Consider the following 13,131-nt stretch of genomic DNA (forward strand, 5'->3'; position numbering starts at 1 on the left):
GGCATCAAACTTGCAGTGATACTCCTGCCTCAGCCTCCCAAGTGCTGGGATTACAGGTGTGTGCCACCACACCCGGCTAACCTTTTTTCTTTATAAAGTACCCAGCCACAGGCATCTGGTATAATAATGGAAAATGGACTAATATAATTTGATTTATTCTGAGTTAATGTTTGTATATAATGTTAGATAAAGGTCCAATTTCATTCTTTTGCATGTGGGTATCCAATTTTCCTAGCACAATTTGTTGAAAAGACTGCCATTCCCCATTGGATGATCTTTGCATCCTTGTTAATTAATTAGGGGCTGGGGATTTAGTTCAGTGGTGGCATGTCTATCTGGCAAGCGCAAGGTCCTGAGTTTGAACTCTGGTACAAAAAAAAAAGAATCAATGAACCATATGTGTGAAAGTTTATTTCTGGAATCTATATTCTATTTCATGGATCCATACGCCTGCCACATGTACTGCCATAACAGTACCATGTTGTCTTGATTACTGAAACTTTGTAATATATTTTGGAATCAGGAAGTGAGTCCTCTAACTTTGGTCTTCTTTTAAAGATTGTTTTGGTTATTTGGAGTTCCTTGATATTCTATATAAATTTTAGGGTGATGTTCTATTTCTGAAAAAATTGCCATTGTATTTTGACCAGAACTGAAATGAATCTGTGTATCATTTTGAGTAATATTATTTTACCAATGTTAAGTTTTCCAATCTATAAACATGGGATTTCTATTGTTTTATATCATAAGTCTTTCAACTCTTTGGTTAAGTTTACTCCTAAGTACAATATTACAAATGCTATTTATAAATTCTATTTCAAGTGGAATTGTTTTCTTAATTTCCTTTCAGATTCTTTATAGTTTATGTATAGAAATGTAGCTGAACCCAAGTGTGATATGTAATTCCAGCACTCTGGGGGGCTGAGAAAGGAAGATCACAAGTTCAAGCCCAGACTGGGCAACTAAACAACTTAGTAAGACCCCATGTCAAAAATTTTTTAAAAATTGGCTGGAGAGGTACTTCAATGGCATAAGATTCTTGCGTTCAATCCCCAGTACTGCAACAAAACTAACAAAAAAATGCATCTGATTTGTATATCAATTTTGTCTTCGTTGACTTTGCTGAATTCATTTATCAGTTCTAGCAGTTTTTTCATGAACTCCTTAGGGTTTTCTTTAATTTCTCTTTTTAACATATAGTATGTTATCTGAAAACAGATAATTTTATTTCTTTACGGTTTGTATACCTTTGGCTTCTTTTTTTCCTAATTGCTCTGGTTAGATCCTTTACTATGTTGAGCAGAAGTTGTAAAAACCTGCCTCCATGTCTTGTTTCTGATATTAGGGAGGAAGTTTTCAGTCATTTACCATTGAGTATGGGGTTTTCTGGGGGGTTTCCACATTCCTGGGAATTAGGTGGGAAATCATGGAGAATGGTTCTAGAATTTTGCCTATCAAAAGAAGATGCAGGGCCTAACTATCGTAAGAGTGTGATCAGTATCTACAAATATTTTCTGTTATTTTCTCTTTTCCCTCCTGGTCCTTGTCCCACCCTCCTATGCCTTGCTAGGTGCCCCACAGGGCTGCTGCCTGTTATGGACTTCACCAATGGATTCCTTTGTTCTCTCGTCTCCTATTAGGTTGCAGGTACAAGTCAAAGGTTAGCAGGTGGGAAGCGAGGGAGGAACGTGTTTATTCCCTGCCTCCTCCCTTCCGGATCAACATGGGTTGACTGTGTGATTTACTGAGGCCTTTCATATGACTGTCTCCCACAGCTGTTCTTGGAAGATTCTGGTAACTGTACTTTCTTCTTCCATATTTAGTTGTGTGCTGCCTTTTAATTCTGCCCACACCTTTGTAAATAATCCTTATTACTTTCTACCTCATTACCCCATTTGAGGTGTTCCATCTGTTTCCTATTGGGACCTAACTGATAAGATACTTGCATACCAACTTCTCCAAACCACCTGTTCATTCATTCATCCATTCATCCATTCATCCATTCATTCATTTCTTAATTCAACAAATTTATTTTTGATCCTCAACTATACGCATGACACTGTTCTTTTTTTGGGGTACCGGGGATCAAACTCGGGACCTTGCGCTTTTGTGGCAGACGCCGGAACCACTGAGTTAAATCCCAGGCCCTATGACACTCTTCTTAACATTGAGAATAAAGCAGTTAATAAAGCAGATGAAAACCTTGTTTCCTTAGAATTTATATTCAGCTACGGGGAGGGGATGAGAAAAATAAGCAAATATATGATTTGCTTATCATGAATAAGCAAAGTATGTTAGCAAAAATAAGTAAAATATGTACTCTAATCCTAGAGATGATCAGTGCCTTTAGAGTAGAACAAAAAAGGGGAGAATGGGCTAGAATTTTTAATAGAAGAGTCAGGGAAGGCCTCATTGAGAATGTGACATTTTAGCAAAGACCTGAAGGACAGGAAAGGTCATGTTCCTTGGCTATTTGTAAGCAGAACAAATAAAAGGATCTTTGGCAGGACCATGCCTGATCAATTCTACAAAGAGTAAACTGGTCCATATGTGTGGAGCAGAGCAAGGGAGAATGGGATGAGGTTGAAGCCTCAAGTCCTCCAAGTGGCTAGTCTCCTTACTATGAACTTACTATTACAAGTCTCCTTACTGTGAACTGAACATTCATAATAATGAAGACAAAACTTTATGGGCAATGTGCTCAGGTCACTGAAACGTATATGTTTCTCTATTTGATATGTTTGGTTAATTCCAACTCTAACACTAGTCTTGTCCATAAGAGAGCAGGACCTTGCTCAGCTAGCATTAGGTCAGACCTGCTTCTAATTCAACTGTGATGATGAAATCTAGCTCTGGTAACTAGAATTTTGTCTTGTCCACTTGTGAGCAAGCCCCTGCATTGCAGTCCACATCTGAATAAAGGTCATTGGCTTTGGCATCATGTGGAAGCCCTGGTCTGGCTTCCTCCCATGACCCCAGTCATGAAACTCTGCTTTCAGAGAAAAAAACCTTGGCTCTGTTCCTTTCCCAAGCCACTATTCTCTGCTCTCTGCTGCCCTGCTGTCTGCATTTTTGATCCCCCTACCCTATCAGACCCATTCCATCACCAGTCAGGTCACCAACTATTTGCATTCTCTAATTTTTATAACTTTTCACTATGAGAATCTCACTTTTAGCCAGGCATGGTGGTGCACACTTGTAATCCACTGTTCTCTTTGAGGCAGGGTCTCACTATGTAGGTCAGACTGGCCTCGAACTTACTATATAGCCTAGGCTGGCCTCAAATTTGCGCCATTCATCCTGCCTCATGAGGTCTCCCAAGTGCTGGAATCACAGGTATGCACCACCATGCCCAACTGGTTTATTTTTATATGTGGTTAAAATATTCCGTAATTAAAAATAAGTAAAGGAGATTCATGCATAGACTAACTTGATGGAAAAAATAAAGTCAGTTAAATCATATGTCATACTGGGCACCAACATAAATTCTAGATTAAAGAATTCAATATACTCAGGTGCGATGGCACATCTATTTGACAGGCCAAGGCAGGAGAATTACAAGATTGGCCTGGGCAATTTAGTTAGACCCTGTCTCCAAATAAAATTTTTAAAAAGGGTTGGGGATGCAGCTAAATACTAGAATGTTTGCCTAGCATGCATGAGGCATACGCATCGATCCCCAGTACCACCACCACCAAAAAAAGGAATTCAGTATAAATGAAACCAAGGAAGAGCCAAAGGAAAACAGAAATTAATGTTTGATCCCAAAGTAAAAAATACTGTTTATAGGCATGAAAACAAGGAAAAAAATCTATAAAGGAAAAGATTAATTGATCTGACTATAAAAATTAAGTCTCAATATGAAAAAACAAAAACAAAAAAATCTTTTCAACAGACTAACAACAAACTGGGAAAAATAGTACAATATGTAAGATAAAATATTATATTAATAAAAGAACTTTTACAAAATGATAGAATAACATCTCCATATAAGAAGTGCCAAAGGACATGAATGAGAAATTTATTTTTAAATACAAATAAATTGAAAAAATATGACTTAAAAATGCAATCTTTTTTTTTGGCCAAGCTTTTTATTTAGTATTCTGTAGTTGTTTAATGCACACTTAAATGGTCTTACTGGGGGAAGGGGAAGGGAAGGTTCTTGCAGATTTCCAAGGAAATGTCAGAAAGGCAAATTATGGCCAGCATTATCCATTTGCTTTTCTGGGTTTACTGGGCGAATAGCACTTTCCTTACATAGGTATCTGATCTCAGGCTTTTCCATACTGAGAACATGGAGATTTCAGTTGGAAGATACCCTGAAATCCTAAGAGTGTACCCGACCACCCTCTAATAGCTAGCTTATCTGTACAGGCAAAATGGTTCATCTCTCAAAGGAGATCAACGTACATCTAGATGACCAGATGTTTGTGGAAGATCTTGGAATTGCTTGCTTTATTTACTGGGAAAATTCAGGAAGTGGCCTATAGGGACTCTTTTACTTGGAAAATTACAACACTAGTACAACAAGTCAAGCCTTACACACTTAAACATTTGCTTGTTGACAGCAAGTCATAAAATCAAACTTAAACATGTTTTACTTTTCTTTCCTCACAAGAACATAAAAATTATGAAGGGGGAATTAACAGGAAATTTTAAAAAGTAACACAGTTTTCCTTTTAGTAGTCCTTGGGTAGTTATGACAGAATAGTTGCTACTTTTTCTTTGTTTCTTTGAATGGGGATTTTGGCCCAAAGTTTTGTTGGTTCCTAGTATCTGCTTCTGCCTCCCCCTCTATCAGATCGGCTTCCTCCACGGCCACCACCCCTTGGTGCTCCGCGGCTTGAACAGCTGTAGGAATCACGTGGAGGAGGGTACCCCCTTTCCATAGAAGGGGGGGGCCCTCGTTCTCTCCTGCCAACCCAATCGCGACCACTTGAGTAGAGATCACTACTCCCGTGAGCTGCTGTAATCATCATGGCGACTGCTTCCACTATAACATGGCGGGCGCCCTCGTGTAGGTGGAGCACAACTTAAATTACCATAACTCTCATATGAATCTCTGTAGGAACCTCCACTCGGGTGGTCTGAATAGTCACGATCCCAACCATAGCCATCTCTATCACTATAGCCTCTTGATGGATAGTCAGCAAATGAACTGGAATGACCATAATCAAGGTAAGTATAATCTCTTGGTGGTGGGACATAATCTCTTGTATTACGAGAACTTGGGTAATCTCTGCTTGAATAGCTGTCTTTAGTGGAATATCCATCGTCTCTTGGAGACAAACATCTCTATGAGAGTGTTACACCCAGTGAGAGAGAACCAACCAGAGACCGATATTAAATCCACACAGGAGTTTATTTCCGGCCGGGACCCCAGCCAAGCATCAGACTCAAGCCTCAACTGGGGGTTGACAAACATGTTTTATACACCGTTGAGGCCAACAGTTTCTAGCCCCCCCCTATGGGATAGAACTAGTAAAGCAAGCAAAAGGTACAGAAGTGGAACGTCCTGCTGTTAGAGCATTTGTAAAACAATAGTTGATTAATTGTTATTTCTAAAGAGACTTTCTAAGGGGAGGAGGTTTTTAAGCTTCCTCCTTCTGAGTTCATCTAAAGGGCAGGCAGGTGGGTCAAGCAGCAATATGGAGTCTGTCTTGCTAACTAGGGTCCTTCAAGAAGACAAGGGTTCCTTTTGAGGTGGGCCTCCATAACTATCTCTTCCACGTGATACAGGGGCTCTTCCTCCCATTCCACTGTAGCTGTGAACTGGTCCTGAAGGGGCCGATCTTTTAGGAGGAGGACCCCCACTTCTCGGTGGTGGTCCTCTTTTCACTGGAAAGGGTCCACTGGAAGAACTTATGTTAGAATTCATGGAATAGCCACCATCATCCATGTGGCCTCCATATGAGGGAGGTCCCCTAGTTCCTCCACTTCTTTTTCTAAGACCTCTGGGAGGGCCTCTGCTTCTTGGAGGTGGAGGTGGCCCACGTCTACCACTTTCAAATGATGGTTTGGTGGCTTGTACCACCTTGATGGCTTTTCCACCTAAGGACTTTCCATTCATGTCCGGAGCTGCATCCTTATCATCTGCTGGGCTTTCAAATGTAACAAAAGCAAATCTTCTTGATTTATTGGTTTCTCGGTCTTTCATCAAGAGTACTTCCATGATTCATCCATACTTTCCAAATACTGCTCCAAGGGCTTTCTCATTCGTTTCTGTATTAAGCCCACCAATAAAGAGCTTTCCTGGGCCATCTGCTTCAACCATTTTTTTTTCCTGGTGAGTTCATTCAAGGTCTTTGGCCAGACACACAACCTCTACACACATCAAAAGCTTTCTTCCAAGGGCTCCCCTTCGTCTCATTAGGATTTCCCAATAAGTCTAAGCAGTAGCAGAAATCTTCAGCTCGAGCCAACTTCTGCCTCATCTTCACCAGCCCCCACCCGCCCACCCAAAGGATACTCTAAAAACCCAATATTAATAAAAATATGAGGTATCATTTTGGACCCACTGGATGAATAAATATTTTAAAAATAATCCTCAGAGTAGTAATTCTATTGTTGAGATTTATCCTTAGGAAATGAATAGAGAAAAAATATTGATATTCAGCAGTATTTGTTACAATTTATTTATAATAATAACAAATTGAAAACAAAGGGAAATTCCAAAAATAATGGTTTTGTCTATGTATAGGATATGGCATGGCACATTCATAGGACAAAAGACTATGCAACCAAAAAAACCCCACTATCCAACCATGACACAATAAAAAGTATATAAAACTCAACATGAAAGTGTGACTGTCTTATATACCCTGATATATTTATCGCAAATATTATTTTAATAGCTATTCTATTTAGAATTTACCAAACACCCATAGTCTGGAGTATATATCTCCAAATGTTAACAGTGCTTACTTCTTAGTGGTAGGGCCAACTATGCCAATTCTCTTCATCATACTTCTCCACATTTTACAAAATTATGACAATACATCACTTGCTTGCTTGCTTATTTATTTATTTATTTATTTTTGAGGCAGGGTCTCACTGTGTAGTTCAGGCTGGCCTTAAACTCACTGTGTAGCCTAGGCTGGCCTCAAACTGATGATGATCTCCCTGCCTCAGTCTCCCAAATGCTGGGATTACATGTGTGTGCCACCACACCTAGCTTACACTGCATTAAAATGAGTATAAGGCCATAACTGAAACAAGGCAGAAAGATGAATAAAACCACAGACATTTAGACTTGGCAAAAGATGACAAAAGTGATCTTGCATACTCTGAAGACCTTCTAACTTGATAGGTGATGAATCCAAAACAATTGGCAATATACTGATCCAGGATCGTGCAGCCAGTCAGCAGCCAGCCCCACCCTCCCTCTGACTCTAGGGTCTGGTCAGCGCCTGCCCACCTTGAGGAGGTCTTTATGGGCACATGTGATGGTCAGTGATTTCACATGTGAGTTTTATTAAGGAATATATCAGTAAATTGCTTTGTTAAGAATCTAGTAAAGGGGGCTGGGGATTTAGCTCAGTGGTTCTGCCCCCTGCCTCGCAAACGCAAGGACCCGAGTTCAATCCCTGGTACCAAAAAAAGAAAAAAAGAATCTAGCAGATCCCAAGATACTGGCAAACAATACAGAGGGTCATCAAGAAGATCATACACCATGACCAAGTCATATTTATCTCAGGGATGCAGGGATGATTCAACATACATTAATCAATAAATGTAATACACTATATTAACTGAGCCATGGACAAAAACCATATGATCATCTCAATAGTTGCAGAAAAAGCATTTGACAAAATCCAATACCCATTCATGATAAAAAATCCTACAGAAAATTGGAATAGAAGGTCTTTATCTCAACCTAATTAAGGCTATCTATGAAAAACCAACAGTCAACATCATACTAAATGGTCAAAAACTGAAAACTTTCACGCTAAAATCAGGAACAAGACAAGGATGTCCACTATCACCACTTCTGTTCAATATAGTTCTGGAAACATTAGCCATAGCAATTAGAAAAGAGAAAGAAATAAAAGGAATAAAGATAGGAAAGGAAGAATTTAAACTGTCATTATTTGCTGACAATATGACACTTTACATAGAAGACCCAAAAAACTCTGCCAAAAGACTTCTAGACTTCACTGACAGATTCAGTAGAGTAGCTGGATACAAGGTCAACAATCACAAAACAATCGTCTTCTTATACACAAAGAACAGACTCACTGAGAGAGAAATTAGGGAAATAATTACTTTTAAGATAGCATCCAAAAAAATGAAATATCTACGAATCAATCTAACAAAGGAAGCAAAAGACGTCTATACTGAAAACTACAGCATTCTGAAAAAAGAGATCGAAGAGGATATAAGAAAATGGAAAGACATCCCTTATTCCTGGGTAGGAAGAACCAATATAGTGAAAATGGCCATACTTCTAAAACTGCTATGTAGATTTAATGCACTGCTGATTGAAATTCCAAAAATATAGGGAAAACAATCCAAAAATTCATTTGGAACAAGAAGAGACCTAGAACAGCAAAAGCAATTGTAGGCAACAGAGACATGGCAGGGGTATCACAATCCCCAACTTGAAACTATACTACAAAGCTACTGTGATAAAAACAGCATAGTAATGGCAAAGAAACAGACCTGAGGATCAGTGGAATAGATTAGAAGATGCAGAAACGACTCCAGACATACTCAGCCACCTCATCTTTGACAAAGAAGCCAACTACCCTGATTGGAGGAAAGATAGCCTATTTAATAAATGGTGTTGGAAAAACTGGATTTCTACCTGCCAAAGATTAAAACTAGACCCATACCTATCACCATGCACTAAACTAAGATCAAAGTGGATTAAAGATCTAAATATTAGAAAAGAAACACTAAACTTGGTGGAAGATAAGTTAGGTAGAACTCTTGAAGACATTGGCATAGGAAGACTTTTTATAAAGAAAACCTCAGTAGCATGGGAGATAGCACAAAGAATCAACAACTGGGATTTCATCTTACTAAAAAGCTTCTGCACTGCAAGAGAAACCACTAACAGAGCTAAAAGACAATCCACAATGTGGGAAAAAATTTTTAGCAGCTGTACCTCAGACTACTATCTAGGATATATAAAGAACTGAAAAAAATCAGACCCCTCAAATTCAAAGACCCAATTCAAAAATGGCCATCTGAAATGAACAGACATTTCTCAGACAAAGAAGTAAAAGCAGCAAATAAACATGAAAAAATGTTCAACATCACTGGTCATTCGAGAGATGCAGATGAAAACAACACTGAGATTCCACCTCACCCCACAAAGAATGGCTGCTATCAAGAAATCAACAAATAATAAATGCTGGTGGGGGTGTGGGGAGAAAAGAACCCTTCTCCATTGTTGGTGGGAGTGCAGACTGGTGCAACCACTGTGGAAATCAGTATGGAGATATCTCAAAGAACTAGGACTAAAGGTCTCATTTTACCCAGCTATTCCTCTACTGGGTATCTTCCCCAAAGAATTAAAAGAATCATACCACAGCGATATATGTGCACCCATGTTTATAGTGGCACAGTTTGTAATAGCTAAAGCTTGGAAACAGCCCAAGTGCCCATCAACTGGAAACTGGATAAAGAAGATGTGGTTTTTTAATAAAATGGAGTACTACTCAGCCATAAAGAATGAGAAACTAGAGACATTTATAGCTAAATGGATGCATATTGAGGATATACTCAAGTGAAATAAATAGGACACACATATGTAAATACCAAATAGTTTTTCTACTATGAAAAACTGAAAGTGTAAATAAGGATTAAAATGATTAAAATGAATAAGTAGTAATTTGAAATAGGAAAAGGTCCAAAGTCGTAAGGGAAGTGGGAGGGGAAGGGGAAAGGAAAGAAGGGAAAGGAAAAATTATGAGAAAAGGAAAAAATGGAAACAAAGTCTTTGTAAATAGGGAAGGGTGGAGGGGGGAAATGGAACACAGGGAATGAGGAAAAAATAAGAACCAAGATCCATCATGTACAGGTACAACACCCAATGATAAATGTAAGCATATTATATACCTAAAATGTACCAATAAAAGAATTTAAGCAAAAAAAAAAAAAAGAATCTAGTAGATCCTTTTTGTCCTTCTTGAAAGTTTGATGGATATTATGAGACAACTAAAGTATTAAAAGCAAAAGTATTATTTGAGTCCATCTATATTATTATTATTAAACCTTAAAATTGTACCTTTCACAATGGCTTCATTATTTATGAGCCTCCTGGTTATATACTAATTTATTTTTTTACTTCCCTCAGCAACTTATATGTACTGTCAACACACTGGCATCTGTTACGAGTTTTTTCTGTTGTTATTTTTTGCATTTCTTTTTGTTCTTTCTAAGGAAAACTAATTTTAAGGTTTATCATTTTAATTCATACATAATGTTTTTAAAGAAATAGTAACAAAAACAAAATGGCATCCCCTGCTCCTTTCTCTTATTGTTCTCTCGTCTTATACCTGGTAAGCTATTTCTTTTGCCATTTACTTCCATATTCCTAAGAAGTATGCACACATTATTATTTCCTCATCTATATATTTCAGGCATTATCATATGTTTTTCTCTTTTTAAAGCTGTTTATATTGGTTTAATCTATGTAAAATGTAGTTTACAATAGGATAGGACAAGTATATTTGTATAGGATATACAGACATACCATGGGGGTCAGAGGAAGGGCAGGGAGACAACTTTCCTGTGGGAACAGCAGCTCCACTCCTGGGCAGCCAGGATTCTCAGCCAGCCTGGACTGTACCCTCTGCTTCAGCTCAGGTCCCAGTTCCTGCCCCACCCTAACTACTTATAAAGAGGCCCATGAACTAAGTAAGACTAAGGAGACGATTGTGTCCCTCTAGGGGAGGTGGCCCACATCTGGGAGAAATATATACTCCTGAACACTATGCACATGGGAAAGGGAAGCGACACCACTGGAGAGGCAGAGGCCAGAAACCCAAGTGGTGGATGGGCTCATCCCTGGAGGAGGCACTGTTTCGGGGGGGGGCGGGGGGAGGAAGAGGAAGAGAAGAAAAGGAGAAGGAGGAGGAGGAGGGAGAAAAGGAGAAGGGATGAGCGAGGAGAGAGAGAGGAGGGGAAGAAGGGAGAGGAGGGGGGAAGAAGAAGGAGAAGGAGGAAAAGGAGGAGAAAGAAAGGAGAGGGAGAGGGAGAAGAAGAAGGAGAAGGAGAAGAAGAGGAAGAGGCTCGTAAGACCAGTGGGAGAGGGGCTAGAGGTGAAGGTGTTGTCTCACTTACACATGACATTGTAAACACACACAGTCCGTATTACATGTGCTTCAGTCTGGTGTTTGTATGTGTGTCCATCTGGAAGCTGGATCTCAGGATCTTTACCTGCTACTTTCTGTCCTATACTGGGAACAGAGGCTGGGTCAGGTATTGTCCCCAAGTTTGGTGACAGCCAGCAGGCAGGGCCACTCTGGTTCCACCATCCTGTGTGTATATGTGTATGTGTCCATGTGTGTATGTGCAGGTAGGTACATGGGGAACTTGTGCGCGAGTACACACAAGAGGACAGGGTCACAGCCAGAGGCTTGGGGCAGGTAGGGCTGCACCAGGCAAGGCCTGCCTGGGTGGCTAGCTCACAAGTACACCCTCCACAGATCTCCAGGTGCTGTGATCATGTTGCACTGACAGCAGAGCTTCCTGGCACCCAGGGTTCACAGCCAGCATTCCTCACAGTGCACATGACAACACTGGATGGACATTAAGGGCATCCATTCCAGGTCCATGCAGATGAGATATTTGTATGCCCCACCCCAGACAGCTGCCATTCAAGCTCCCTGATCTGAGTCTTCAAGGGCTCAAACATGGTTGCAGCTGAATCTTTGGTGATTTTCTCAATGTCCCTCTTCTTACAGGTCTTCTGCATGGCCTGTTTTCACCAACGCTGGTAGATGACATCTCATCACTGATCCATTTAGAGGACTCAGGTGTGACACAGGTACTGGGAGCCCACCATTTAGGACTGCACTTTACCTGTAGGAGTGCCTCTCCTGAATGCCACCAGGCTCCTTGCCTGCACATGCAGGAGATGACACCAGCCTTTGGGGTAGTGTGACTTCCTGTGCCTAGAGTGTCCCCCCACCACATCCAAGCCAGCATCACTGTCCAGCTTCTCTTGGCCGCTGCACACAGTGACACCAGAGCTTCTGAACCACCTTCCAGGAGGGTAACGGTGTATATTCAAGCTGTTCTAGCGCTTGATGTCCATGGCATCACCCTCAGCCATTCAGGAGCTTTCCCTCTTAAAAAGACCATGCTCCACATGCCTGTTCATCTCCTGTGCACATCCTGCTAGGGAACGTTCGCACAGGGGACATACTTGTCCTTCATCTGGATTCCTGTTTCATTTTCCCAACTTCTGGCCAGGGATTTAGCTCAGTGGTTCCGCCACCTGCCTCGCAAGTGCAAGGATCTGAGTTCGATCCCTGGTACCAAAAAAAAAAAAAAAAGTTTAATCATTTTCCCAACTTGGAAGACTCTCGGAGGAAGATCTACTTCCTCCTTCTTGCCCAGTCTCCTGCTCCTCCCAGTGGTCTGGTCCCCAGGCAGCAGTCTGGTTGGCCCTGACCACTTTGGTGTCTTCCTCTCTTAACCAAAACAGATTTAGGCCACTTTGTTCCCCTTCTCCATACTTCCATGATGATTAAACTACAGCTTTGGGTTTACATTATTATTCATATCCTGTAGATATTATTTACATGAACCAGGTGGAGTATAGTTCTTTTCATAAAGTGAATTATTATTTCTTTAAAAATAACTCAGCTTTCTACAAACCTGTCCTTGCAGTTTTCTGTGCTGTATGAACTGTCAAGTTTTTCTATGGCAGCAGATTCACTGGTTCAGTCACTTCTCCCTGGGTCCTCCATCGACTTGCTCTGCACTGGTTTGTGTCTCCTGGAGCTGCTACCTGCTTGCTCTGTTGACAGCCACCTTCCCTGTTGGTTTATACACTGCCTTTCCAGAGCATTTCCTTCAATAGCGCTCGAGGACTTTAAACTTTGGAATGTTTGCACATCTAGCAATGTCTTTGGATTGATTAGAAGTTTGGCTGAATGGGTATTGCTAGGTTGA

At 40.4% G+C, this 13,131-nt stretch overlaps 2 pseudogenes across 1 annotated transcript; both read right to left on the minus strand.

Annotated features, from left to right (window-relative positions):
- Window positions 1–4,004: 4,004 nt before the first annotated feature.
- LOC101722433 (RNA-binding motif protein, X chromosome-like) lies at window positions 4,005–6,444 on the minus strand (annotated as a pseudogene).
- Window positions 6,445–6,611: 167 nt separating this feature from the next.
- Window positions 6,612–12,515, minus strand: LOC110346784 (E3 ubiquitin-protein ligase RNF220 pseudogene; annotated as a pseudogene). Its single transcript, XR_015449122.1, has one exon. The product of XR_015449122.1 is annotated as an E3 ubiquitin-protein ligase RNF220 pseudogene (transcript).
- Window positions 12,516–13,131: the final 616 nt, after the last annotated feature.

The sequence above is a fragment of the Heterocephalus glaber genome, unplaced genomic scaffold (genome assembly GCF_053883595.1).
Source record: "Heterocephalus glaber isolate CG9 unplaced genomic scaffold, H.glaber_assembly_v1.0 deba00000621, whole genome shotgun sequence".
NCBI lineage: Eukaryota > Metazoa > Chordata > Mammalia > Rodentia > Bathyergidae > Heterocephalus > Heterocephalus glaber.